Consider the following 26,966-nt stretch of genomic DNA (forward strand, 5'->3'; position numbering starts at 1 on the left):
ACATTGACAACGGGAATGATTTACAGGGAAAGGAAAAGGACAACTTTACAAAAACGAATCTGACAATTTCTATTTTCAGATGTATTTTAAGATATGAACATGCCTAAGAAAATATACTGTAGGTGTGAAAACTCGAGATGGCTATTCAATACTAGTTTAATGCAACTTTGCGTTGAAAGTATTCCAATGTGATCACAGCAATCAAATTCTGCCTCAAATTTTCACTCTAAAAATATCTACCCGTGAAAAAAAAATATTAAAAAAATCCTAACACGATAATATCAGTCTTTCTCCCATAGCTCAAAGGTGCATTAAAATAAATGCACTTATTGTCCATAAATAAAAGCTTCAAAAATGAGTATGTTGTATTAAAATGTTTCATAGAGAGAAAAAAAAAAATAGAATTCCTGACGTTTTAATATGGTGTTATTCATCAGCCATGGACTGAAATCTCAGGGTGAGAAAAGGGCCAGGCCAATGTTGAACGGTTTCAAATATCAAACTATACTATTATGTCAGTGACCTAAGATCAATTAGCACCTCTCAATGACAGAAAAGGTTACAGTGAGATCCAGAGGTGCACTCTCTGAAACTATTTTAAACTACCATAAAAATGTGGTTTTGATAACTCAAAATGGTTTCTATTTTTAAATTAATGCATTTCATCTCTTTTTCTGGAAGACAGAAAAGGAGTTAGGGCAGTAAGGGTAGTGGTATTCACTTTCAGTCCTCTCTACTAGCAGAAACATAGCTGGATACATGGTAAGAATCACAAACTTCAAGAGTAAAATGGAGTATCACCAAGGCATATACTAACGTGCAGTGCCAGGAGTAATATTAGGTGACAGTAATGTTTACAAAGTCTTCAAACCTCTTAAAAGCAATCAAAATTGCTTGCACTGCTTTTGAATATGTGTTTCTTGTTTATTTTCTTCCACTTAAGTTCAAAATAAATGATGCCAAGTTTTGCTCCACGTACAATTCAATGAATATTCAGGGCTCCCCGTGTTAAAACACATCTAACTGAATGCAATATTACACACACTGCAATTAAATACACCACTGCATCTCATCCATTTCTAGAACAAATGCCTAAAAGATCATGTCATTTCTTAGTTCACCAGGAAACATTCATGAGAGAAGCAGGTACATTGCAACTGTCCCGTCCATTCCTTCCCGTGTTGATTTCATTCACCTAGTAACCGTTGTAATAAAATCCCCCAACTGTATTTCTGAATACAATTAGTTTAAGACACTTTATAGGAAGACACATTATAAGAGTTTAGACTATGTAAAAATAATACCCATTTAAAAACAACTGTCATGGTTACATTCTCACCCGAAAAAGAAGGTCTTTGATAAAGGTTTGTTGAGTTTTTCAATGAGAAGATTCAAAACATCTTCTACTTTTGATACCACGCTTTTCTGTTTGTTTCTTAAATGAGGGATCTGAAATATTTACAACCAGACAGTACCTAATTTTAGGTTTTAAGTGCTTTAACAGCTCCATGAAATATGATCAGCAGCTGCAATACAGAACTATGGTGAATAAACTCCTTATAAAGGGGGCCTGTTTCTACTGAATGTGCAGTGTTCCTGCATTTACCTAATAGGGGAAAAAAAAAGATAATGAAAAAACATAATAAATACCTGCACTCTTATTACTTAACATTTCACTAAGTCTTGAAAAGGATTATCTCCCCTCTTCTAGAATTCTCTATTAAAATGGAAGGTTTCACCGGGTGAAATAAGTTAACCTCATTATTTGAAAGTTAGAATTGGAACTTTCCGACATCCCAACTCTTCATAACAATCGCTACGGATCTTCTACTGTTCTGCTTTTCTAAAGATTCTGGATAATTTCATTTCGGTGCATACATTTTTTTAAATGAAATACCAAGCCACATAAATATATTTTTAGACATGGCATCAGTCATTTAGAACTTGCAACAGAGATTGAAAACATGAAACTGGACACTCTATTTCCCGTGGGTATGTAAAATTTATTTACACCCCAAATCACAACATAAATAAAAAGGAAACTCTTAGAAATGGATAACTTGATTTCTTTTTTTTTTTAATTCAAAGAGGTTTCTTAAAAGAAAAAATGACAAACTACTCATCTGCCAAACTCCCTTCAAGAAACTTTTATGCAAAGACAAGTTTTTCCACGAGCTTCTACAAATCCTCTAGAATGCAGCATCTATATTTTCTAATAAGAATAACGATTGCTCCTGAACCAATTTCTTCTTGTACAAATCTTATGTTTTATTTCTTTAATTTTTAAAAATTTGAACACAGTATTTAAATATTTTGTAAGAGAAATTATCTAATAGCCACTGAAATAATTCCTAATAAAAAACATAATCAAGTCAGTCTTCTTACTTGTTATAATTGTGAAACAACCTCTAATTATAAATACATTAAAATGTATAAATACATTAAAATACTATTTTCAGGTAACTGACAAAGAAAAACAGGTTTTTCAAAACTACACTGATTTTAGACCTTCACTTGTTCTGAAAGACAAGGTTATGTCCCTACCAATCAGAAAAAAAAAAAAAAAAGGAGTTTCCAAATAATCTAATTATGTTACTTTCAAAGCTGTAACTGTCAAAAGTTTTAACTTTCTTTCTTGAACAGTCATTTCTAAAAATTGGTTTAGCTCTGAATGGCTTACAACTTTTAATCGGGTGGAACAAACTATTTTTATGGTTCATAACGACAATAAAAACGGATGCGGTCATATCTGCCTTTGGTATTGTTGCCATAAAAATCAGATTGTGGCAGTCGAGCTCCACACAAAGCAGTTTGCCTCTTGTTACTACTGCTACTTATTTCTTGGGATAATGTTATTTTAAAACACACACACACACACACACAATTGCCTTTTGAGCGCAGTCCCCCAAAACGCACCCACCATACCAGGTATCAAGTATTTTCTTTTAGGATTCTCTCCCCGCCCCCTTTCCTGGTTTTTGGTTCTTCAGCTACAAGCTGGCCACAAACATTATAACAGAAAAAAGAAAAAAAAAAAAAAGGCAACGTTTCTGTTTAAAACCAAAGTTCTGGAAACGTTATCAAGTGCAATCCCTGTCCTGGGGGTGTCCTGGGGGGGGGGGGATTAAAAATAAAAACAAAAACAACCCAACAAACAAACAAAAACCATCCTCAACTCCCAATCCTGCCAGTCACCTAAGTGTAAATGAAACTCCAGAAGCTGCTAAAGGTGAGCCCGCGGTTGTTAAAAGCTCCTAAGACTCCCACCTAAGTCCCGAAGGAGCCCGCACAGAAACTGACAAATGCAGGAGGGTGCAAAAAGTGGCCGCTGAGAAGAGGAACAAAATGCCATATTCGAGAAGATATGTTTCGCGACATCAATTACGTTGATCCCAGGGTGCCAAGCCAAAAGGGGTAAGGGAGAAAGAAAACTGTTAAGTATGAGCTCTTAATGTGAAACCTAACCTGTTGGTTCTCTGAGGTATCAGATTTTGGAAGTGTCTGTAATGACAGCCAGGAAAGCAAATTAATGGCCAACGGCCCACTGGGTTTGAACACGAGACTCCTGTTACCTCCTCACAGATCAAGTACACAACACACAGACACGCACACGGAGATGCTCCACGTGGAACTGCTCTGAAACCAAAACACACGCCCCGTCGCTGTTCTGCACCCCTGGCAGGAAGGGCCCAGGGACCTGCGCCTTCCTCCTCCGGTCTCAGGTTAGGGATTCATGAATGACTGCCCGCTCTGCAGTGCAGGGGAGAGAGGCGCGGGAAGCGAGGGGGCAGGGGACTGTCTCCAAACACTACCCTCCCCCCCCCCCCCCCCCACACACACTCACCCCAAGGACGAACCCCGCGAGCCTTCAAGAGAAGGGGCGAGAGGGGTGATGGGGAGGAGAGACACTGCCACCCCAACCGGGGACTGCTCTCCGGCTTCGCCACAGCTCTGCCGTGGCACTCGGTCCGCAAACTTCCTTACAGCTCCAAGTTGTTCCCCATAATGCTAGCTTACAAAGAGAGAAACATCTTTAAAGTGCTACTAAACGAAAGTTCTGGCTGCTGGGTGGCGCAAAATAACACCAGCACACACGCGGTCTACTTCCGAATCCCGCTGAACCACACGCTAAAACAGAGAGCCGTTTCCAGGGCCACAACCACCCGGGACCCCAGCAAGCTCTGAAACGAGAGAAAACCTGCTCTCCGCAGCCAGGTCCCTTCGTTTGGAGAAGTTATAATCCCTCCATGGCATCCGCGTCCCGAGCCAATGAACGCGACTCCTCTGACAAGGCGCCTCTAATTTCACGGACCCTGGCAAGCTGCAGGAGACATTGGGTCCACGCCGCATAAAAACTATTAAAGTGGGATGGCCGCGGTTTAAAAGGCCCGTTCGTGCCTCGAGATCCGAGCACAAGCCGTGAACGTACACACGCATCCCGAATCGTGACAATGCCAGGAGCCCGGGCCCTCCACCGGACCGGGTCAGCATCCTTGCGTCAGGCTTATCTAGGGGGATCATCCCAATAATAAATGGCACAGGAAGGATGTAGGGGAGACCCCGTGGCGCGCGCCTCGGCGAGCCGGGGGCGGGTACAGGTAGGGCGCGGCGCACCCCGTCCCGCCACCGCCCCGCAGCGGCCCCGCAGGCTCGGAGAAGACCCTCGGGGCAAGGGGCGTCCTTCCGCGCGGAAGGCACCACTGCAGCCCCGGCGGCCTGGGCCTCGGGCGTGCTGCACTCCGCCTCCGGACGCCCGCGGGAATCGGCGCCCACACGCCGCGCGTCCTCCGTCCCCGGCGCTGGGCGTCCCCGGCGGAGCCGCGCGCACTTCGCCGGGGAGAGTCCGCAGGCTCCCGCAAACCGGGACCCGCGGGAGGGGACGGGGAGAAGGGACACTCACCTCCCGCAGCCCGGACCGCCTCGGGATCCGAAGTTCAAGTGTCTGTCCCAGCCGCGGATCCGTGCGTCTGTATTTAGGTATTTACTCTCGTTCTTTCCAGTGTCGGAGTTTCCCCTTCGCGCTGTGCCTCTGGTGAAAACAGGACATCCCCTTCGGCCACCCACCCCCCCCCCCCCCCCCCCCCCCGCCAACAAATAGCGTACACTAGTGGGGGAGAAACGGGGCGGGGGGAGAAGCCGGCTCCGAGGGGGAGGAGGAAAGGAGAGGAGCCAAAACTCTGGACTGAGGCAGGGGAGGGGAAAAGTGGAAGAAAAGAAAAAGAGAGCGCGCGCACAGCCACCGCCGTCGCCACTGCCCAGCTTTTCCCAAAGCTCTTTGCCCCTCTGAACGGGAGCGACAACTTCACGTGGACAGGCTCGAAGTTTTGCGCGGAAGCCGGGAGCCGCGGAGCGTGCGCCGCGCGGCGGGCAGCCTTGCACTTGCGCGCGGGGTTGGGGGCGGGGGACGCCGCCGCCGCCGGCGCCCGCGGCCACTGGAGGCCGCCGGGGGGCCCCGGGACCGGCGGCGCGCGGGGACCAACTTCTTTTTATTCGATCTCGGTGACTGTCTTTTGTCATCGTTCGCGGTCCCGCGTGGGGACCGCTCGGGACCCTTGGCGGCCCCGGCGGCGCCGCAGTAATCTCCGCGCCCTCCGCGCCGCCCCCACCCCGCCCCCACCGGCTTGGCGTCGGCCGCTGCCACCCGCGACTGAGGGGAGGGACCCGCGGCCGCACTCCCCTCCCCGGACGAGGGAACCGAACCGCTGTCTGCCCCCACCTGCTTCTGCGGGGCAGCCCACGAGTTGCCTCCTACTCCGCAGCTACCCAGTCCCCGGGTGTAGGCCACTTCGGGCCCCCGGCCGGATTCCTTTCCACTTACCCCAAGGGAGAAGACTGAAGGGACTTCTACTTGCAACCACGTAAAAGAAAAACCAACCTACGCCAATCGGAAGGGAGAAAATGCCCTTTTCGGGGAACATGTATGCTAGGAAGGAGTAAGCAGTCTGGGGGGTAGGCTTTGCTGGGCAGGGCCTGGGCCCCTTCCAGCGCTGGGCACAGGTATAGGCATCCCTCCCAGACGCCCAAAGGTCAGACAGCGTCAGAGCTTCCCCAGGCACATTGCTGAAGTGACATTTCATGCCTAATCCTTCTGAGCATGCATTATGCACCCACATAGGATTTAATATTCTATGGGAAGGTATGCGTATATCATAACCAGAGGCCTCGGCAAAGTAGACAATAAACAACACATAAATTTTGCATCCATTTAATCACCTCTCCCCGACGCCTACCGTCTATTTTAGGAGCATCTTCCTTAATTGTCACATCATTATAAGTATTTTCATTTATTGAGAATTTACTGTCAGTGACTATACTGGTCCCTTCTGGTGGGTAGGTAAGTTCATTTAATTTTCACAGTTCTAAGGCCGTTATTCCATGGTGGTTATTTAAGCCCCACTAAGAGATAAGGAAACCGAGGCCCAAAGAAACCTAAGTAACTTTCCCAAAGACAGCCCAGTGGACTCTAATCAGAAAGCGAATGATTAGACAAGCAGTTCCCCGCATTGCCTTAGATGTGGTGGGAGCGATTACGAGGTCACTAGTAGAATTTACCCCTATTCAAAGAAAATTTAATGCGTTTTAATGTTTTCTCAACTGAATTATTTTCTGCGAAAAGTTCGGAACAAGATTTCCCCTTTGTTTCTGCTTGGTCTCTTGCAACTGACAGCAAGACCGTCAGGTTCAAAAGCAAAAACCCATATCGAATTCTTGTAGTTACAACTTATTTTTTCATCAGTGGGGCATTACCCACAACTATGAGCCGGCAATGGAAAAAGTGAGGTGGTAAATTTAAACCGATACAGGCACTCTTTGCCGCTCTCGCCACTCACTGGGTCTTGATCTTTCCTGCAGATTGATTTAGATTTGCCAGTCACCAGGTTCCCTTCTCTGCTTCCTGAAGTGGAAGGGGTTCTGGTGGTGGATTTGGTGCAAAGAGGATTTGGGGCATGGTCTAAAGCACATCCTGGCCTGTAGAGGACATCAGTTAATATATACTTAAGTCAGAAATATCAATGGGAAGATGCTAATTACCTTTACAGATCTTATCTTCCCCCATTTTACAGGTAAGAAAACTAAGGGGTCAGAATTTGTAGCAGCTTCCTAGTAAATGGCAGACCTGAAATTCAAACCAGCCTCTGTGTAACTCAACGACCACTGCCAGCCACTGCGATGCTATTATTATTAACCGAGTAGTCAGAAAAATAGTAAATATTTTAGTGTAGTGTATATGTTTCATGACTATACCAAATATCATGTAAAAGGTAAATGCAGTGCTGAATTGAATACGCTCCTCATAAGACCACAAATTTATGAATTTTATTTTGGTATAAAACATTGTGTTAGTCTGACCTCTAAATAAAGGTGGGGAGATGCACAATTTGGATAAAATAAAATTTCACACAAATGTAATTTTATATTGTTCGTACAAATATAATTTTTAGCTTTTTTTTTTTTTTACTCCCTCTTAAAATCAAATTTTCGGCAAGACTGACCTTGCTTTCAATTTACTTTGCTCCCACATGATTTTTTTGTACATTTTCATAAGAATGTATTTACCGGAGTTATTTTTAGAAACCTAGAATTATATCAGATACTAGCATTCAGCTTATTACTGTCTTCCAGTCCATCTAGTCTTAAACGTACACGTATTATATGGACATTAGTGATATAAAAAGTCGTATTTTAGTCCAAGTTTTAAATAAGAAATTGAGCATGGGAAACAAAGACTTTTAAGGCTGTATAGGTGAAATGTATCGGTTGTTTAAACAAGCATTATTTCCAGCATGTCTATTGAGTGTCACTTTTATAATTATTGCTTGATCACCTGTAATATTATTAACTTCATATTTTTCTTTAAACTATTTGTATTGTAAGTTTCTGTAACAAAGGAAACTTTTAATCATCATCATCATAAATGAGAAATCAATGTAATTTACCATGAATAGAAAATGACCTTGCAAATGAAATAAATTGAGAAATACTATTTTAAATAAATACGTTCCTCATTGTCCTTTAAGCTCCCCAAAACATATTTCAGGCCTTTCCTTTCCATTATGGTAAAGAAATGTTGAGTCTAAGATGCTTTTAGGTATTACTTTTAAAATTCTGTTTTTATTCAATTATTGATTTCCTTGCCTAAAATATACTTGAAGTAACTAAAGTTGAGGTGTCTGTTTGAAATTAATTTATTTTTTATTGTTTTTCTTACTATCTTACTTGTGGTAAAATTCAAACAGTTCATAAGCACACAATTAAACAGCCAATTTACTCTCTGGAGAGGCTATCACAGTTGCCCATTACTCTCCCCTGCCCTCTGACTGGACTACACTCACACTTCATTTTAGGCCTTAACCTCTGAGAAAGAAACGTTCCAACTGTTAACCTCGTGACATGGCAGCATCTATTGGCCCAGTCTGGTACTGCAGCAAAGTTCTACAAGGCAATGAAGGGGAGAGGAGACAGCAAAACAATAAGAAAGGGCCAAAGAGCCTGAAAAGACAGGTGGGGAAATTCCAAAATCTTCTGGAAAATTTGGAAGTGATTCAGAAATACAGACCCTACATAATATGAATCAGGCCATCAGAATATCCATAAATATCCGACTTAATCTGACAAAGGACATTTGTTTGGGAGCAAAAAATATTGTGACTTTATAGTGAAAATTGGTGGCATGTAAGTTTCTCTTACTAGCAATTCCTTTAACCAATACCCTCTCCCACGCCCCCCACCCCCACCCCTGCATGCAGGGCGGGATGCTTCTACAGTTATCTACTACTATTTGTTTATTTGTCAAGGGTGCATAGTACTGTTTTGGCATTGGGTTTTATAGAAGACAAATTAAACAAACAAAGCCCTCTAGGAGCTCATAATCCAAAACATAATTTTTACTTTTATTTAATTTAAAAGCAACCTTAAGGGAAAACCATTCTATCACTTTAGTAAGAACAAACATTAGGCTAAGAAAAGTTAATAAGACACTGCATTCACCAAAAAAAAAAAAAAAAAAAAAAAAAAGCCAGAAGACTGGATGCTTATAGAAGCAATCCCAAAATTGATCTCTGGACTTACTCCAGTGGTGTACCTTTGAACTCCAGCTGGTCGTGGACACGATTCTTAAAAAACAAAGTTCTTCAATCGTTTCTCAGTAAATGCTAAGCAAACCCCTTGAGCTTGGGGAGAATGGCCTTTCAGAGGCCAGCATCATTATGAACTAGGTTTAACACTGTTTTACTCAACTAGCCTACCAATGACAAACCACGGGAACAAAGGAGGATAAGACACAATTGCCCAGGAATCTAAAGTGCTATGCTGCTGGTTTACTAAAATCTGTAAATAAACACACATTCTGAGTAATTTTGTGCAAACAGATCAAGCTTAAAAAGGTTTCTACTGGTTTGTGAAAGTGAAGAAATCAGATCTGCAGGGGACCTGTTGGGTCATTCTCTTCTGCTGGGCTCTCTACTAAACTTCCTCATTCTTGGCAGCGTCTCTAAAGAAAAGGAAATAAGTGCACACTCTCTGGGAGACAGCTTCATTATATTTACTTTTGAATTCTCTCTTGAAAGTTTTTCTCAAGTTAAATCCTTTTAGTACCATACTATGCAGTTCTACTCTATCTTTCATGTTTACACCCAACCTTCAGCTGTTTATAAACAGATATCATGCCCACTTTTAGTCATCTGTGAGCCACGTTAAACAAATGTAAGGCCTTTTAATCTTGTTTCGGCTCAGTCTCTCCAACCCCTTAATCATTCTTATTGCTTGTCTCTGAACTATTTCCAGTTTCCTAGATGTTCGTTTTTGTTAGACGTATCCCACATTGAACACACTATTCCAGGTGTGGTCTCATTAGCGTACTACAATGAGCCCTTTCGTTTTGTTTTGTTTTGTTTTGTTTTTGTTCTTCTGTGGCCTTATGTTTTGGCTGCATTGCAAATCACCCCCAACTTATGCTACTTTCATATTCTAACAAACTTACACGTAACTTTTTTCTCTATCCTCACTTCAAAGTTTCTTCTGGTTTATTGTAATAGTCTTGATTTCTCAAGTACTTCAAATGCCCAGTTTTAAATGATAACAGTAGTCAATGCACGAACAATATCACTGTTGTCCTTTTTTATTTCCTTGGCTTCTACCCACCTACATTTCAAATTAGGAAAGACCTAACTGATCTATTTTTTATACACCTCTTTATTATATATCCTTATGCTGTTCATCGACTTATAAAGAATGTCCGCTAATTATAATTCCAAAGTGCCCAGGGGTGCTTGGGTGACTCAGTTGGCTAAGTGTCCAACTCTTAATTTTGGCTCAGGTCGTGATCCCAGGGTCCTGGGATGGAGCCCTATTGACAGCTCAGAGCCTGCTTGGGATTCTCTCTCTCCCTCTCTCTTTCTGCCCCTCCCCACTCTCATGCACATGCGTGTGCCTTCACAAGGCATAAATACATAAATATTTTTAAAAATACATAAATACTTAAAAAATACATACACACACACACACACACACACACACGTAAAATTCCAAAGCACCCAAATGATGGAAGGCAAATAAATCAATTTGACAATTTTAATGTAATTCATTTGGCATGGTTTGCTCCATTACCTATTTATCTTGTAAAATCTCAAAGCTAGGAAGACTGCTAAATTGCAACTATCTATTTAGACTGAATATTTTTTTTCAACATTTATTTATTTTTGGGACAGAGAGAGACAGAGCATGAACAGGGGAGGGGCAGAGAGAGAGAGGGAGACACAGAATCGGAAACAGGCTCCAGGCTCTGAGCCATCAGCCCAGAGCCCGACGCGGGGCTCGAACTCACGGACCGCGAGATCGTGACCTGGCTGAAGTCAGACGCTTAACCGACTGCGCCACCCAGGCGCCCCTAGACTGAATATTTTTTAATGAAAATGTTATAACTGAAAATTGTAAAGAAAATTTTCTCTTTTTAAAAAAATTGCTTATTTGAGAAAGGGAGAGAGAGAAGCACCTTCAAGCAAGGAGGGGGCAGAGGGGCTCAGACTCACGATCTCTGAGATCATGACCTGAACCCATGTTGGATGCTTAACCGACTGAGCCATCCAGGTACCCCATAATTGTAAAGAAAGTTTTCTTTTTTTTTTTTAAAGAATTTTTTTGATGTTCATTTATTTTTGGGAGAGAGACAGAGAGTGAGCAGGGGAGGGGCAGAGAGAGAGGAAGACCCAGAATCTGAAACAGGCTCCAGGATCTGAGCTGTCAGCACAGAGTCTGATGCGAGGCTCCGACTCACAAGCCACGAGATCCATAGCGTGACCTGGGCCGAAGTCTGACGCTTAACCTACTGAGCCACCCAGGCAGGCGTCCCTAAAAAAGCTTTCTAATGTCCATTCTTTTAACTGTGTTCTAGAACACAAACATTTAGAAACAATGTCTTTATACAGTGTTTTCCAATTTCAGGTGTATATTCTCACCCTGTCCCCAACACACATTAAAATGACTTCCCTGTTCACCTGATTCTTTTATTCTGCCACCAACCGTCTCAAAATAAGTGGCCAACACTCAGCGCATCTACTTCTCAACCTCATTAAATCCTAGAAATCTAGCTTTTCTCTCTTTTCTTTGCAGAGACTGCCCTCTTTAAGATCATCAGTGGTCTCCTAATGGTCATTTCTTCTGAATCACCCTTGACTTTGGGGAAGCATTTGGTATTCTTGACAGCCTTCTGCTAATTTTCAGTAGCCTTCTCCTCTTTTGACTTCCATGATTCTGTGTTTATCCCCTGACTGTACTTCCCTAGTTGATACAGATTCTCTTAATCATGCTTAAAAATAGACCTAGACATAAGTTCTCTTTATTTATATTCTCTCTTTTACAGTTTCATTCACTTCTGTAATCCCCTCTTTCACCCTAATTGGGCAACTTTAGGACATAAATCTTCTTCCTAAAAGTCTGGGCATCTCACACTGAACATACTTAGAGCTGAATACGTCACCTGTCCACTCTGCCCCTCCCACCGACTCCCCTTCTTGACTTAATTTTGTCACTGGCACCACCTTCATAGAGGTCCAACACTTAGAGTTCATCCTTACTCTCTTTCTTACCTTCCAGGTACAGTAAGTCAACAGGACAAGTTTATTTTGCATTGGCAAAATACCTGTCCTTCCATTTCTTTCTCACTGCTGCCTCCCCAGGCCAGATTTTACACATGCCTCTTCTGTCAGAATTGCCATCCTGCTCCCCTAGGCTCTCTTCCGCTAACCCATTAGACAGAGATGTGAGTTTTTCTTTCTCTAAAGTACAGTTCTTCTCTCAGCTAAAAAAACTACAGTAGGTTTCAAATGTCTACTTAATAAAGTGCAAACATCTTAACCCAGCAGTGAACTGCCCAGAGCAGATGTGGCAAACCAGAACTTTCCATCTTTCTCTCTCATGCGTAGTCCCTTGTATCTAGCAGGTGATCAATATTTACTTACATAAAATTTTCTAAAGTTTATGTATTTTGAAAGAGAGAGAGAGAGCGAGAGAGCAGGGGAGGGGCAGAGAGAGAGAGAGAGAGAGAGAGAATCTGAAGCAGGCTCTGCACCAGCCGCATGGGACCCGACACGGAGCTCGAACCTACGAACCATGAGATCATGAGCTGAAACCAAGAGTCAGACGCTTAACTCACTGAGCCACCCAGGCGCCCCAGATAAATACTTACATAAATTAATTAATTACTTGAAATTCGGTACTTAAATGAAGGATGATCAAATACTTCAGTTGACCACCTCTGCTTGCAGTAGAGCAGAGAGTAGTCTGTATGATGGGAATCCTCCTGCCTGCTTAATTTGCTTTTGGGTAATGCCAACTCATGTAGGATCCCCTTTGGGCAATTTGATACCCTGTAAGCCCAAAACAACTTCCCTCTTTTATATTCTTTGTACTGTTTCACATTAGCAGAGATGAAGTGTTCTGCCTGTGTCCTACAGTTCAGGATCTGTGACGAAGCATCCCAGTGTCATGACCGAATTTCCAAAGCAGCTATGAGCTCAAAACAACAGAGAACGGGACACATGGCTCAGGAGGAGAGTTTGAGGACCACTCACCAAGACAAGAGAGGGAAGGCTGGGGTAGAAACAGGCAGGAGGAGAGGGATTCAGGATGACTTCCTTTTTTTTCCCTCGATTAGTGTGCCATGTAGTGCTGGGGATCTAATAAGCACTCATTATTACACCGATTAAATGAACTTATTTGGTTGGAGACTCCCTGCTAACTTGATATTAACTGAAAGTGGACCATAGTTACCCCATCTGAAATAAAAGCATGAGCGCACATGCCTTTGTTTCGAGATGAAATGGGCTAGTGCAAAGTGCAAAAAGCTCCGTGGTCTCTAAAGTGCTATATACTCATGTCAGACGAAACCTTGGGGAGGTCTGTGTGCTGTTGCTCCTTAATCCTGCCTCATTTGGACAGTTGAGTGCTTAAAATACTGTAGCATTTTTCTCTTTAACCTTCAAAGAGACAGTCTAAATAATAGCCATGGATCTTTTGCCCCCATTGAGCCAGCGAAACAATTTCAAAAAATAGAAATCCATAAACACTTCTAATTTTCCCCCAAATTGGCTCTATTGCCAAAAAAAATGATTCGTAACAGCAAGGACCGATGCCACCGACAACATCAGTCTTGAGGACCTCAAGAGCCTGGTGGTGTTGCCTAGTTTTCATCCTGGGTTTCAGGATATCAAGTTCCTAAACCCTTCTTTCACTGTCAAGCCCTTTCCTCAGTCCTGTTCACAGACCTGTTCTTTGGTGAATGGCCCCACTGACAAGTTCCTCATTGAAACTTTCTTCTCTCGGCTTCCATGGGTCAGCGCTGGACTTGGTCACCTCCGGCCCCTCTGACTCTTCCTTTATCTTTCTTTGAATCCATTCTGGCCATTTAAATGTGGATGTCCCTTAGCATCTGCTCTTAGCATGCAAACATGCTTACTCAATGTAAGGAGGTACAGCGATGAGCCAGACATAATCGGTGTCCTCAGAAAATTTCAGTCTAGAGCAAGAAATAGGGCAGTTAAAAATAGTTATTACATGAGAGAGAAAGTGTCAAGCTCCTTACGAGAAACATTGACAAGCCTGCTACTTTAGTTCAGAACAGAGAGAGAGAGAGAGAGAGAGTTTGCTTCCATCTGAGGGAAGAAAGGAGGTAGCATTTGGACCCTGGCCTTTAGACCAAAAAGAGTGTTTATGCCTAGGAATATGTATAATTCTATACAAGAAAAACAGAAGCCATTGTCTGTCCCTTCCAGCCACCCCCAGAATAAGATACTCCTCTCCTCGTGTTCCCTTACCTATTAATGGCACCAATAACCCTCCAGCCACCTGGAGGCACAAATGACTCCTTTCATTCCTTAACCCTGTTCATCCAATCAGTTGCTGAATCCTAGAGGTCTCACTTCTGTGATAAGCTTCGCTTTATCCCTGCCCTCGTATTTTTTTTTTTTAATGCTAACTTAATCTCTGCCTCGTTTACTCTCACATATCCTATTTAAGTAGCCATACAATTGGTTTTCCCATTTCTAATGCCTTTCCCCACTTCTATCAGATCACTCATTTTACAGCACAGTTCTGTCCATGTCACTACTTTATTTTGGGGGGAAATAAATCTTTATGATCACCATCCCAGAGCTTCCGCTCTCTCGTCCCATCCTGTCTTCCCAGCGCTATTTGCTTTGCTCTCGGCCCCTCAGCCACCCCCACCATAGGTGATCTTTGCTCTTTCTCACGAACTCCTCCATAGCTGTTTGTGAGGTACGGGTGCTAGTCTACAAGTATGATGATTATAAGATTTTATTCACCTTCGGATCCTCTGAAGCGCTTTATGTAGAAGCTTACACTGAGTAGTCACTACATAAAAAGGTGTTGAATAAATCAGTGAGAATTCTTTAATAAATATACTGCATACATACTGTCTCAGTCTTCTCGTATTGCCTAGGACCCATGGAAATATACCTTTGTGTTAACGGGCATAACTATAATTAGAGAGAGACAGAGAGAGAGAAGAAATCCTAAAAGGGAGGATAGGCCAGTGGAAGGAGTTATTCTATCTACTTCATAGGCTGTTGTTGAGAATTGGTTCATGGCATCACACACTGGTTTTCGTGTGTGTGGAGGCAAAGTCATAGTATCATCAGAATTACATGCTATTTATATCTTGAAGGCATTAAGAATTGTGTAACTAATCAAGTTTCTCTTTGTGACTCCCTGCAAAAAAGTTTAAAGCCACATTTGGGACTCATCCCCAGCAAGGGTGGAGGTGACTAGCCTGTGTCTTTTTGTTTCAGTGTTGGCCTCTACAACAAGATAAGGCTCCGTCTTATCTTCTTTCTTACCTGCTTTTGTTTTTTAAATTATATTTTATCCACATAAGCCTCCGGTAAATAAATAGCTGTGAAAAGCATTCCCACTATTTTGAATGATTACGTAACAAGGAATGGGACCAAAAAACGGGCAAAAAAAAATTCCAGGGCTAGAATTTTAGGAAGCTTGCATTTAAAAAAAAAAAAAAAAAAAAAAAAAAATATATATATATATATATATATATATCATACATTCTTATGAATTCCTTCCACTGTTTCTCTAACTTGCTTACTCCACCCTTGTCAACAACCCACCAAAAAGTTCCAGGTAGTAGATTTCCTTACTTTTTTCCGTAACAGTAGGATAATAATTGTCCTAGAATAACTGATTGTATAAACTGTAAATAAGTTTGGTTGTAATGTGGCCCAAACTTCTCATTCTCTAGCTACGAAACTCTGGTTGCAGAGAAGTTAAGTGATTTATTTGCTCATTAAATGTTGGGGAAATGCAAATGGAGTAGAGGTCTCTCAACTCTTCACACAACAATTGAAGTTACTCAGCATAACGTGTATATTATTGTGCCTGTGGATGACACATTTTTAACAGGAACTCCAGATATAATATTAGTTTTATGAAAACATGCAACTAATTGAGAAGTAGTGCAATTGACAAGACCCACTCTTTCTATGCCCCCCCCCTTTCTTTCCAACTCTTTGTTCCCATGGATTGTTTTTAGCATCTTATATTTTCTGAATATAATTGGAAACGCATAAAACAATTTTTGGTATAGATTTCCTATAGCATGTCATTCAAAATATTATTACACAGATGAAATAATTAGATCCATTTACCATGGTTATCAAATTTCAGGAATCAAGAGAGTATGACCTACCCTTATTATTAATGCTACATAAAGGAGTTGGATATTAACTCAGCAGCAAGTTGCAACTGGCAAATAAGAACAAACCAGAAGTGTTATGTGTGCATATAACACTTTCTTTAATTTAAAATTTAGATTCACTATTTTTGAGGTAAAGCATGACTTGAGTTTAAACTTTTATTTTTAGTATCAAAACTCAAAGATGTTTATGTTTGATGTGATTGCTTTATCAATATTAGATAAATATTAGCCATATTTATATTATTTATATTTATATCAAAGTTATTTCATACATTATTTGAATATAATTTATAATTTAATTGTATTTCATAATATATTTTAATTATAATTTAATAATATTATTTATCAAGAGATTTCTATTAAATAGCAAAACAATGATAATACATTTTGAACATATTGCTGTGATACTTAACTTAAAAACTATCAAACTGAACACAAAGCATGATACATGTACAACACACAAGAACTGCTCGTGTAGATTGAGAACACGATCATGCGTGGCTTTCGGTACCCATTGCCAACACCTGAAAATATTTAATTTGTACTTTTAATATTGGAACACTTAAAAATACTCTTATTCGGTGTTTTCTTTCATAAAACTTCATAACCTGTAACATACAGCCTTTAAAACAATCAGTTCTTGTGCTGTCATTTAAATTCTTGCTGAGAAAAATATCAGACATCAAGCTAATTTGAGGAGCCTCCATATTTTATGTCTGTGTCAATCCTCTGATGAATATGTAAAATTAAAAGTAGTTTTCTATTTCCAAATAGCAAACATCACAGCTCATCAAGACTTACACTCATTTCACAAATTAAACCCACAATGCATTGTTTATGCATTTAGTTCAATATGCAAACAATGCCTCATTGAGGGTTGTATTTCAAAACAAATAAAAACTTGCTTTAGTTCCTTTTTCATGTCATTGTAACTTTGAAGTGTGGGCTTTTATGAAATAGCTTCTCATGGCCATCAGTGGTCTGTGTACCATGGGTAACTAGCTAGATTAACTCCTACTTTAACTTTACCGCTCGTTATGGAGTCTACAAATTGTACCTTGGTGCCGCTCTTGATCAAAGATAAAAGAAAATGTTTTGTCTCCTCAGTTTTGCAATCTGTATTTCATTAGATCCCTCAAATCATTAAGCAGCAAATCTGTTATTGTAACGTCATTAGCATTTCTGCTAAATTAGTGGAGATGAATAATGTTTCATATAAAAACTCACAAAGGATTACTCTACTAAGTTCCTATGGAATTTTGTACTTTCAAATACTGCATACCAGTTTAAAAATGAATGTCTGTGGCTCTTTTCTTGTTTTGAAAATTTATATAATAATCTAAGATTTGAGATAGCCTAATAAAATAGTAATTTGTACTTATTAACATGACCCCAAAATTCCAGTTACTAATAACTCATTATTTTATATGAGTTAATCCACACTTAAAAAAAAACACAAAAACTCCTCTTGCAAAGACTGTTCCCTTTTCTTTATATCCTTAACTGCTTCTTCATAGTTTCATGACTTGATGAAGTTCTATTAAGAGACCTCTGGAATTTTCTTGTGAAGAAACTGAAGAGTCCAGTCATCTTACAAAAATGAAGACAAGAACACAAACAAAACTCAACAGGAATTGCTTTTTGTTTAGCCTTTCCCAAATCCCATCAGATTTTTCATGGAGTGTAGTCACCAAAACTGCAATCCCATTTCTGATACAGATGAACCATAATTCTGGGCAAAAGTAGAACCATTTCTCTTATGTTTCTAATGTATTTCTAAACAACATCAAGAATGTAACAAAGTATTTTGTGATAGTCCTGCCAGCATCTCAGCCTATTTCTTCAGAAATAATCCAATTGTAACAGTTATCCCTCCGGGACTGTAACCTACAATTTAGAAGTCATCATCTCAAAGTATTGTTCCTGGTACTGTTTGCTAAGTCAATTGCCTTGCAGTTCACAGCCTGAAATTCACCTCTATTAAGCTGTTCATGTACGCAGCCTTAAACCATTTTTCTGAATGTTTGCTTGACATTTTACAAACTGGAATGGGTTAATATCATCTAAAAGATGAGATATTTGACTGAAAATTTCTCCCTGTAGATCATCTTCAAAAATACTATAGGTCTTGGGGCACCTGAGTGGCTCAGTTGGTTAAATGTCTGACTCTTGATTTCGGGTCAGGTCATGATCTCATGATTAGTGAGATCAAGCCCTTCATGGGGCTCTGTGCTGACCGTAAGAAGCCTGCTTGGGATTTTCTCTCTCCCTCTGCCTCTTCCTCTCAAAATAAATAAATAAACTTAAAAAAAAAAATTAAAAATATATTAAACGTCTGTTCTCTATTTAGTAGCCTGTTTGATATTAAACCTCAAAAATGCCATTTATCCTGTTCTGTTTTCTAGCTGAAAGCCAGTTATTCTCTACATCAAAATAAAACCTATTATTTATAATGGAATCTTTGATATAGAAAGAATCTAGTTCCTAAAGTAAATAACACACAAAAGCAATACCCCAAGAAAGGTATGCTTCTTTCTCCAAAATAATTTGAATTCAACATGTATTAATCCTACCAGTAATTTTATATGCTATTTATGTCATTTTTGCTTATGTAACAGGAAATTGAGATCCATCAGTCTACTATAGATTAGAGTGTCCCCTCTGGAAACTTGAAAAACTGAGAATCCTGTCAGAAGGGTACAAGATGTCTAGTGCCTTAACTCTTTGTGTTAATAGATCATGTATTGTTTCTCAACAAATCGTACAATTTCATTATTAAGTGCCTTTAAATCTCTCTAATCAATTTGATGTGGTCCGGGTAACTTATTCTTAAGGGTGAACATCAAAGGACGAATGAGTTGGATAAGAGGCTACCTGAGTGGTAGGAAGCAGCAGGGGAATGAGGTAGGGTTAGATAAAGGAGTTACATTTTGATTCTGGTTGCAGTCATAGCTAAGGATGTTCACTTCCCAGTCTCAGCAAGAATTCCTTTGATATCATCCATAACCCATAGTCTCGAAGCATCATCTTAGGACATGGCAAATAGTAGGTATCTAATAAATGTTTGTTGCATAAATAAATTAATCCAATCTTAAACTTCAAGCTTAACACTAATGATATTTTTTGTTTGTTTCCCTAAAACAACCTTTTATGAGATTTCGGGCAGTCATGGCTGCATGAGTTTTGAGACTTCTACATCACAGAACAAGAAAATTGCTTTATTATACCTCAACCTGAATGGGAATGTATCTTGTTCCTCTCTCTCTCTCTCTCTCTCTCTCTCTCTCTCTCACACACACTTTTCTGTTACTTTAAGACAAGTTTTAAATGTAAGTAATATCTCCTAATTGATGTCACGTAGATAATGAGAGAACAAGGGCCAGGGTGGTTCTAGAATACACAAAAAATAGTCAAAGCCTTAATAATACTTTCAGTTTTTCATTAAAACATACTATTGTAAATGTGCTGATTTGGCAAAGAATGACCTCTTGGCTCTGAAAATTATTTTTCCTGTAATGTTAAATGGGTGTCAAGAAATTAATCCTCTCACCACACTTAGAGAAACAATAATAGTATGAGTTGGTTATGAGCCGCTTTGATAGGGTACTGTAAAGCCCTTTAGTCTTTAAAGAGTCCTGGCATTAGGTAACTTTAATTGTTGGTTTCAGATGTCAGTCTCCATCAGGAACACAGCTGGAGACTGATAGGTGTCACTTGGGAATAAGCATTTTGGATTACTTTGAAGTCAATTGGACTGAACATGAAAATTTTATAGTTAGTGGCAGATTTCTTTTTAAGATATATTTAAGTAAAGTATCACTTAAACCAATTACATTAAAAACCATCCAGAATAAGAGACCTCAAAGGAAAATTCTCCTCAGTGGCAAAGTGTTAATCAAATAAACCAAGAAAACATTTTTCCCAAACCCATAATTTCCATGTTTTGAGTCGTTCTCATTTGGACACAGCCCATTTTTAACTCTTTCGTTTAATTTCTTAGGATTTTCTGTTTTAAAATTGTTATTTCAAAAAGTCATAGAGATGGTAAAACACACAGGGTGAGGCAAGTCATGTAATGGTCAGGAACAGTAGGGAACACCTTGGGAGTTCTGTGTGTGCCTGGCTGTGACTGATTCCTTATGTTTTTATTTATTTTTTTTTTTACATTTATTTTTGAGAGACAGAGTGAGACAGAGAGTGAGTGGGGGAGGAACAGAGAGAGGGGGAGACACAGAATCTGAAGCAGGCTCCAGGCTCTGAGCAAGAGTTCAGCACAGAGCCCGATGCGGGGCTCAAACCCACGAACTGTGAGATCATGACCTGAGCTGAAGTCAGATGCTCAACCGACTGAGCCACCCCGGCACCCCGTGACCCCTCACGTTTTTATGTGAGCCTCCCTGGAAGATACAAGATCAATGCCTCCTGTTTCTCAGAGTTGTCTTTTTTATACAGAGAGGAGTCAGGACTGACTCATTTACTCTCCAACAGGTGCAAGAGGGCAACAGGGTGTTTTCCCTTGATGGTTAGCGGGTTTCAATTTTGTTTCCTACTCGAGAGTTTACATACATCAGTTTTTAAATTGAGTTGTGATTTATAGCAGACTCTTAATGCCCTTGAAATCAAAATGAAAAGTAACTTAATATTAAAGCCCATGGATTCCAAATTAGTGAGCAGATAGGAGTCAGTACATGTCAGACTACGTGCTGAATACTGGCATTAGGCAGTGAATCTACCCAAAACAAAACGAAACGAAACAAAAAGAAACAAACAAAAACCCCACAATTAAGAAAATAAAAAATAAATGATATGTACTATATAAATTCATGGGCTGCAATGTTTCCATCTTTCCAGTTCTCCAGCTTTTAACTCTTATTTCAGTACAAAAAACTTCATATCAACATCAGACTGATCACTTCGTGCTTTAGTCCCTCAATCTTCTCATTCTCGCCATCGCCTACGACACTATTAGACAGCTTCTTCTATTCTTTTCTTGAATTACTGCAGAAACTTTTGTTCTGGACACTTCATATATTGTACTGTTACTGGCATAGATAGCAAACAGAATGACTGCGGGTGATGACTCTTATATCTGCCATCAGAGGACATTTAGATTGAGCTCATTGCCCAGTTGCGGATCCAGCCGCAAACAAATGAATTTGTGATTTTTTTCTAGAATTAGAGATACAATGATTAAACGCATATGTTAGAACTCTCTAAGAGTGGAAGCTGTCATAAGCATTATACCGTCACAGAGTCAGAGAGTGAAATGTATCTTAGGGTGTTTATCTCTCAGTGGGATACAAAGCCCTTCCTAACAATGGGTGGTCACACTTTACAGCTTCAGCATCGTGCTGTGTTTTATGCCTTAGTTTTTCCTTTGGATGCATAGGCCAGTGATCATAGTGGAAGAAACACTACATAGGAAACCAGGGCCCCGGGTACCAGGTGCACCTCTGCCACCATTTGTTGGCATTTAACTTCCGTGTTCAGTTTCCTAATCTGCAGAAAAAGGGGATCCAGCTCAGTGGTTATTTCTAAAGGCCTGCTCCAGCTTTAGCACTGATTCTGCCGCTCCCACCTTCTTGTTTGCCAGCCAATGAATAAGCATTTAATTGTTGCCTAATATGTACCTAGGTTGGATGAATTTCCCAGTGACTAAATAAATCTGTTTCCCAACTGAGGCCAGGTCTATAAATGGTAAGTAAATTAAACCAATAGCATAAGGGCTGCTCTACTCATATTTCTGCAGATTTTCTGTGAAGAGTAACTGGGGGTCAGGGACCAACTGCGTACATGGGTCTGGCTGCTAATTTAGCATCAGAGGACCTGTGCTAATCCAGGATAATTACTTTTCAGGTCCAGCTTATCATGGGTGTGTGAATATGGCCGTCATTCAGATGGTGTCCTGTAACAACTTTCAAGTGATGGGAGGAGGGGAAGAAGTGAGTCATGTTAGTAGACATAATTACATGTAGTGAAAAAAGTACTGGGAGAGTTCAATTAAACCCACACAAATATATACACATAACTGGATGTGTTTAGTTAGGATTGAGATTGCCCACAGGACCGTATAATCATTGATAGTCTTGACTGATGTGATCTGTTAGGAACATTTGTTTTCTCCCAAAATGTCTCACCCACAGCTCTGTAAGGGATTGCAACACTCCACTATTAAGAATTGGTTTCTTGGGATGCCTGGGTGGCTCAGTTGGTTGAGCATCCAACTTTAGCTCAGGTCATGAGCTCGTGGTTCATGGGTTCGGGCCCCACGTAGGGTTCTCTGCCCTCAGTGTAGGGCCTGCTTCAGATCCTCTGTCCCCCGCCCCCCGCCCCTTCCTCATTCTCTCTCTTTCTCAAAAATAAATAAACATTAAAACAATATTATAAAAAGAATTGTTTTCTTTGAGATAAACAAAGATTCACCTGTTCACATGGACATATCTTTGCATAGGTGGTTCCATATGTTTTTAATCTATCTTAGTGGGACTGTTCTTTTTCCAATGTGATAGCAAAGTGGGTCACACTTTGTGTCACACAATAAAGATGGTTTGATGTGGACTAGGAAGATACAGTGTTTGAATGGTTTGGGAAGTATAGATTTGGGAGAAGTGTCACAGTGGAGATCAATTGGAACCAGAATGTTTCAAGAGGGGAGCCTCAGACCCCAAGAGAAGAAAGTCATCAGAAGGAGAAACAGGAGAGTAACAAAAGATACACTTAGTCAACTTCCTGCTCTATTTAGAGCCTGTTGCTGGTTTATGTTTATGTCTTGGGTACCTTTGATAATATGATGCTTCTTATTCTTAGTACTTAAAACATTATCTTTACATTTATGCCACTTGGGAACTTCTGTGAGGCCAAGTTTTCATGTTAATTCTATTCGCTTATAAAATAGAATAACCATGGATAAATTGATTGATTTCTCTAAATCTAGCATAGAGATAACAAGAAGTCACTTTTCCTAACCTCTGATTTTGGAAGGTTCCATGGCTAAGGGGCAGGTAGGTAAAGAATAATCCCTACCAAAATACTAGCAAGGTTAACAATACTACAGGGAAATATATGGTAAGGATGTGTGCCGTAATCTTTATGTAGTAAACAATGCAGTAATACTAACCAACTTTATTTCGAGTTTACCAAATGTTCTATGTGGATAATCTCCTTTAATCCTGACAACTCTGAAAGGTAGCTACTATTTTTAGTCCATTTTGCAGATAAGAAAATGAAGGCTTAAAAAGGTCAAGTCACTCAGTCTAACTCAATCTGCTGAGCACAGCAGAGATTCAAATGCAGGTTAATGAGACTATGGGTATGGATTGTCAAACAACTCTGGCAGAGAGCTCACTATAGTTGAAGGGTGTTGGTTGGCACCTACCATTGGGGAAAAGAAAACAGACCAAAATGAAAACAAAAGATGGCTACTTGCTGTGGCATTTATGGAGTCATGGAAAAATATATTCAGGCTAAACTGAAATTGTCAGTAACCAAGATTTGTGTGTAACTTTCCAAGCAGACCGAGGGGTTCACCATTATACAAATTGAATTAAGACATCATTGCCAAACCTCAGAACTTAGAGTAGACCTGTTCCTAGGTAAGAAATTTCAGAGAAAATGGAAAATCCAGCTGACAGCATTAGTAACTTGGCATTATTGTTATCCTCTGCATCGCTGCTTGAGTTCTTGTAGGAGAAGCACTGATGAGAAAATTCCTCAGGTTGGTTCAAATACTGTGGGCTAGTTAATTCCGGGTGCCTTTCAGTGATGCTGTCCTTTCGGCTACTGTGACCATATGTGTGGGATAACATTATCACAGTGGCATCTATGGTTGAGAGACACACAGCTAAGGCTAGGTTTCTTCCATTTCACCCTCACTTGTTCTCATTCTCTGCATTTTTTTCCATTGGGGTTTTGATATTTAATGTCAGCTCAGCAGAATCTTGACTTCAAATAGGGGTTTTCTCAGCCCCAATTTAAGATGAAAAATATCATTAATGTGTAACTTGGACGGTAAATGTCATCCCTTTCCTAAGGTATTGTTTCGGATGGTCTATGTAGCTAGAGACAAGAGTTGTATTCCTGTGTTACCAAGAAAGTTACACTAGAAGGCTGAGACAAATAGAAAGAACCCTATGTATAGGCATCTTGCCCAGGCTTTCTACACCTTGCTTGCCTCCATGCTCCCATGATTGGAACTCCTTTCTCAAATATAACTATTTCTATAAATCAGCAAGAGAAAGACAATCATAGAAAACCAGACAACAGTCTTTAATATGTGCTTCTCAAAAGATGGTGTATAGAAAACCAATCAATACATGAGAAGATGCTCAATTTCATTGTTATAATGCAAATTAAAATTATGGTGAAATACACAAGAATAACTAAGAGTAAAAAGGAAGTAATGCCAAGGGTCGGGGAAGATATGGGAAAAAGCCAAACTCCTGTGCAGAGAGTATTATATATCGGTTAACCATTTTGAAAAAATTTTGAGTCTCTACTAAAGCTGAATATATGTGGACTCCATGACTCAGCAATTCCACTCCGAGTCTATATCCACCAGGAACACAAAGGTATGTTCACCAAAAACCGAAACAAAATCAACAAACAAAAAAGCATGTGACAAATGTTCACTGCACGATTCATAATATCCAAACCGGAAGCTACCCAAATGCCGATCGACAGTAGAATGAAAAAATTGTGGTACTTTCACACAATGGAATATTACATACACAATGAAAATGATTCACAAACACGTGCAACAATATAGAGGAATTTCATAGGCATAATGTGCAATGAAAGAAGCCAGATACGAAAGACTGCATAGGGTATGATTCCATTCAAGTAGAGTACAAAATGGACAGTATTGATGCCATATTTATTCCAAGTCAGAATAGTGTAGAGTCTTGGGGCTATATAGTGTTCAGTAAAAGGGTTTTGGGCTGTTGATAATGTCCTATTTTTTGATCTGGGTGCTGGTTACATGTGTGTTCACCTTCATTGAATTGCACACTTACGACGAATGCGCTTTTGTCTGAATTTATCTTATTTCTTCAGTAAAATAATTTCTAAAAATGGGTGAAGGAAGATTTCTTCCATAATACATGAATCTGAGTATCACATCAAATAGGTTGCATTTATTAGACTAGTTAGCAATCTCCTTAAAAAGCAGGCAGTGGAGATTTGACAGGATGAAACCAAAGTCAAGAAAGTTTTGATACGGATGGGAAGGTGGCAGAGAATCTGAAAGACTTGTGAACACAGTAGGTCCAGAGGGAGAGCTGGTGTGGGTACAGCTGCATTTAGGAGGCAGCTGTGGATACTTTAAAGGGCCTGGATCAGGGAACGTGCAAGCAGACAAAGGAAGAGAGAAAGAGATTCTGGGATATAAAATGGAAAGCTGGAGGGTAGGACCTGAAAACACACTTCTCTTATTTCGCAATTTGCCCAGGGCTAGACCTACTCGAAAATAATGTTGATGTTATTCCAAGTGACATAGAATTGAATTAAACTTTCACTAATAATTCAGAACAGTATACCTTTCTCCTTGTAAGCCTTGGTGGTCTTACACAGTGTTTCTTTCTTAGTTCTTCATTTACAATTCACTAAGGCTGAAAATGGAAGGAAGGAAGTGGGATTCAACCCACACAGAACATTCATTCTGTATGGACTTCAGACAGTAAATGTTACCAGTAAGACCGTGTGATTTTATACATGAAATACAATTTAGAAGCGTTCCGATACTAAATACAAGGGCTTCAATTAATAATGTTTTCGCAGAGATAATTTTATTTAGGGAAAATAATTTTCTGTATTCATTCATTCACTTATTCTGTGAAAACTTGATGAATTCATCATCATCATATATTATTATTAGGTCCTTCTCTTCAAACCTATAAGAATATGGACTATAGAAACAGCAGTCGCCAGCATAAATGCTTCCAACAAATTGAAATTATGGCCAAAATATAAATTATAAAAATTTTAAATAAAAGAGATGGCCTGGACCCCAAATAGAATGTGTGATTTAGAAATCATGCTGATGAGTTAAAAACATGGTAGAGAATTGAGAAATAAATGAAATAGTATAAAATATCCTGCACTTTAAATTCTATTGGATGCGTCTAATACCAGTTTAAAATGTTGACTTTTCCCTGTGTGTTTAACAGTATCACTATGCGAATATCGAGCCCTTGTAATGGAACCCTTATGGTGTTTATTTTTGTCTACGTGTTGAAACGGCACTGTTTCTACAGGGAGAACATGTAGTAGAGAAGCCACTTGTTTTCATCTCATTTTTCTGGGATCATTTATTCCCTTGGGTTGCGATAAAGATTACACTTCCCACTATAACTCTCAATCTCAGTGGATTCCTTTCTCTCTTTTTTTTGTCAGGGATAGCAAAGATGGCCTCAAACAAAGATCTACAAAGTCAACTTCTTCAAATTCAGCTTCTTCCTTCTCTGATGATCTGTTCCTCTGGGTGGTAAAAACTTTGCTTTTGTCTTTCAACAAAAATGTTGCTTGATCCCCATAGGGTTTTAATCCTGTGATTCCTTTTTCCTTCCTACAGCCAATTTCCCCATTTTTAAAAGAAGATACCCTGGCTCCTCATAGTTCGAAATAGAACATATATCCTTAAATCAATAGGCTGTTTTAAATTTAGGAAGTGAGGGGCGCCTGGGTGGCGCAGTCGGTTGAGCGTCCGACTTCAGCCAGGTCACGATCTCGCGGTCAGTGAGTTCGAGCCCCG

General features: G+C 40.1%; 1 protein-coding gene across 14 annotated transcripts in view; it reads right to left on the reverse strand.

Moving 5' to 3' along the window:
• EYA4 (EYA transcriptional coactivator and phosphatase 4) overlaps nucleotides 1-26,966 on the reverse strand; it is a 316,035-nt gene that overhangs the window by 272,596 nt on the left and 16,473 nt on the right. For 12 of the 14 annotated variants that reach the window (XM_040449156.1, XM_040449155.1, XM_040449151.1 and 9 more), the window contains exon 1: nucleotides 4,901-4,998. The exons of 1 other annotated variant lie outside the window; for it this stretch is intronic. The gene's annotated coding sequence lies outside the window, so the exon portion shown is untranslated. Of the gene's footprint in view, nucleotides 1-4,198; nucleotides 4,314-4,900; nucleotides 4,999-26,966 lie in introns of those variants that run through there. One more of the 14 variants, XM_040449145.1, reaches the window with a different exon arrangement.

Source organism: Herpailurus yagouaroundi, unplaced genomic scaffold, assembly GCF_014898765.1.
Source record: "Herpailurus yagouaroundi ecotype Mexico unplaced genomic scaffold, PumYag 198, whole genome shotgun sequence".
NCBI lineage: Eukaryota > Metazoa > Chordata > Mammalia > Carnivora > Felidae > Herpailurus > Herpailurus yagouaroundi.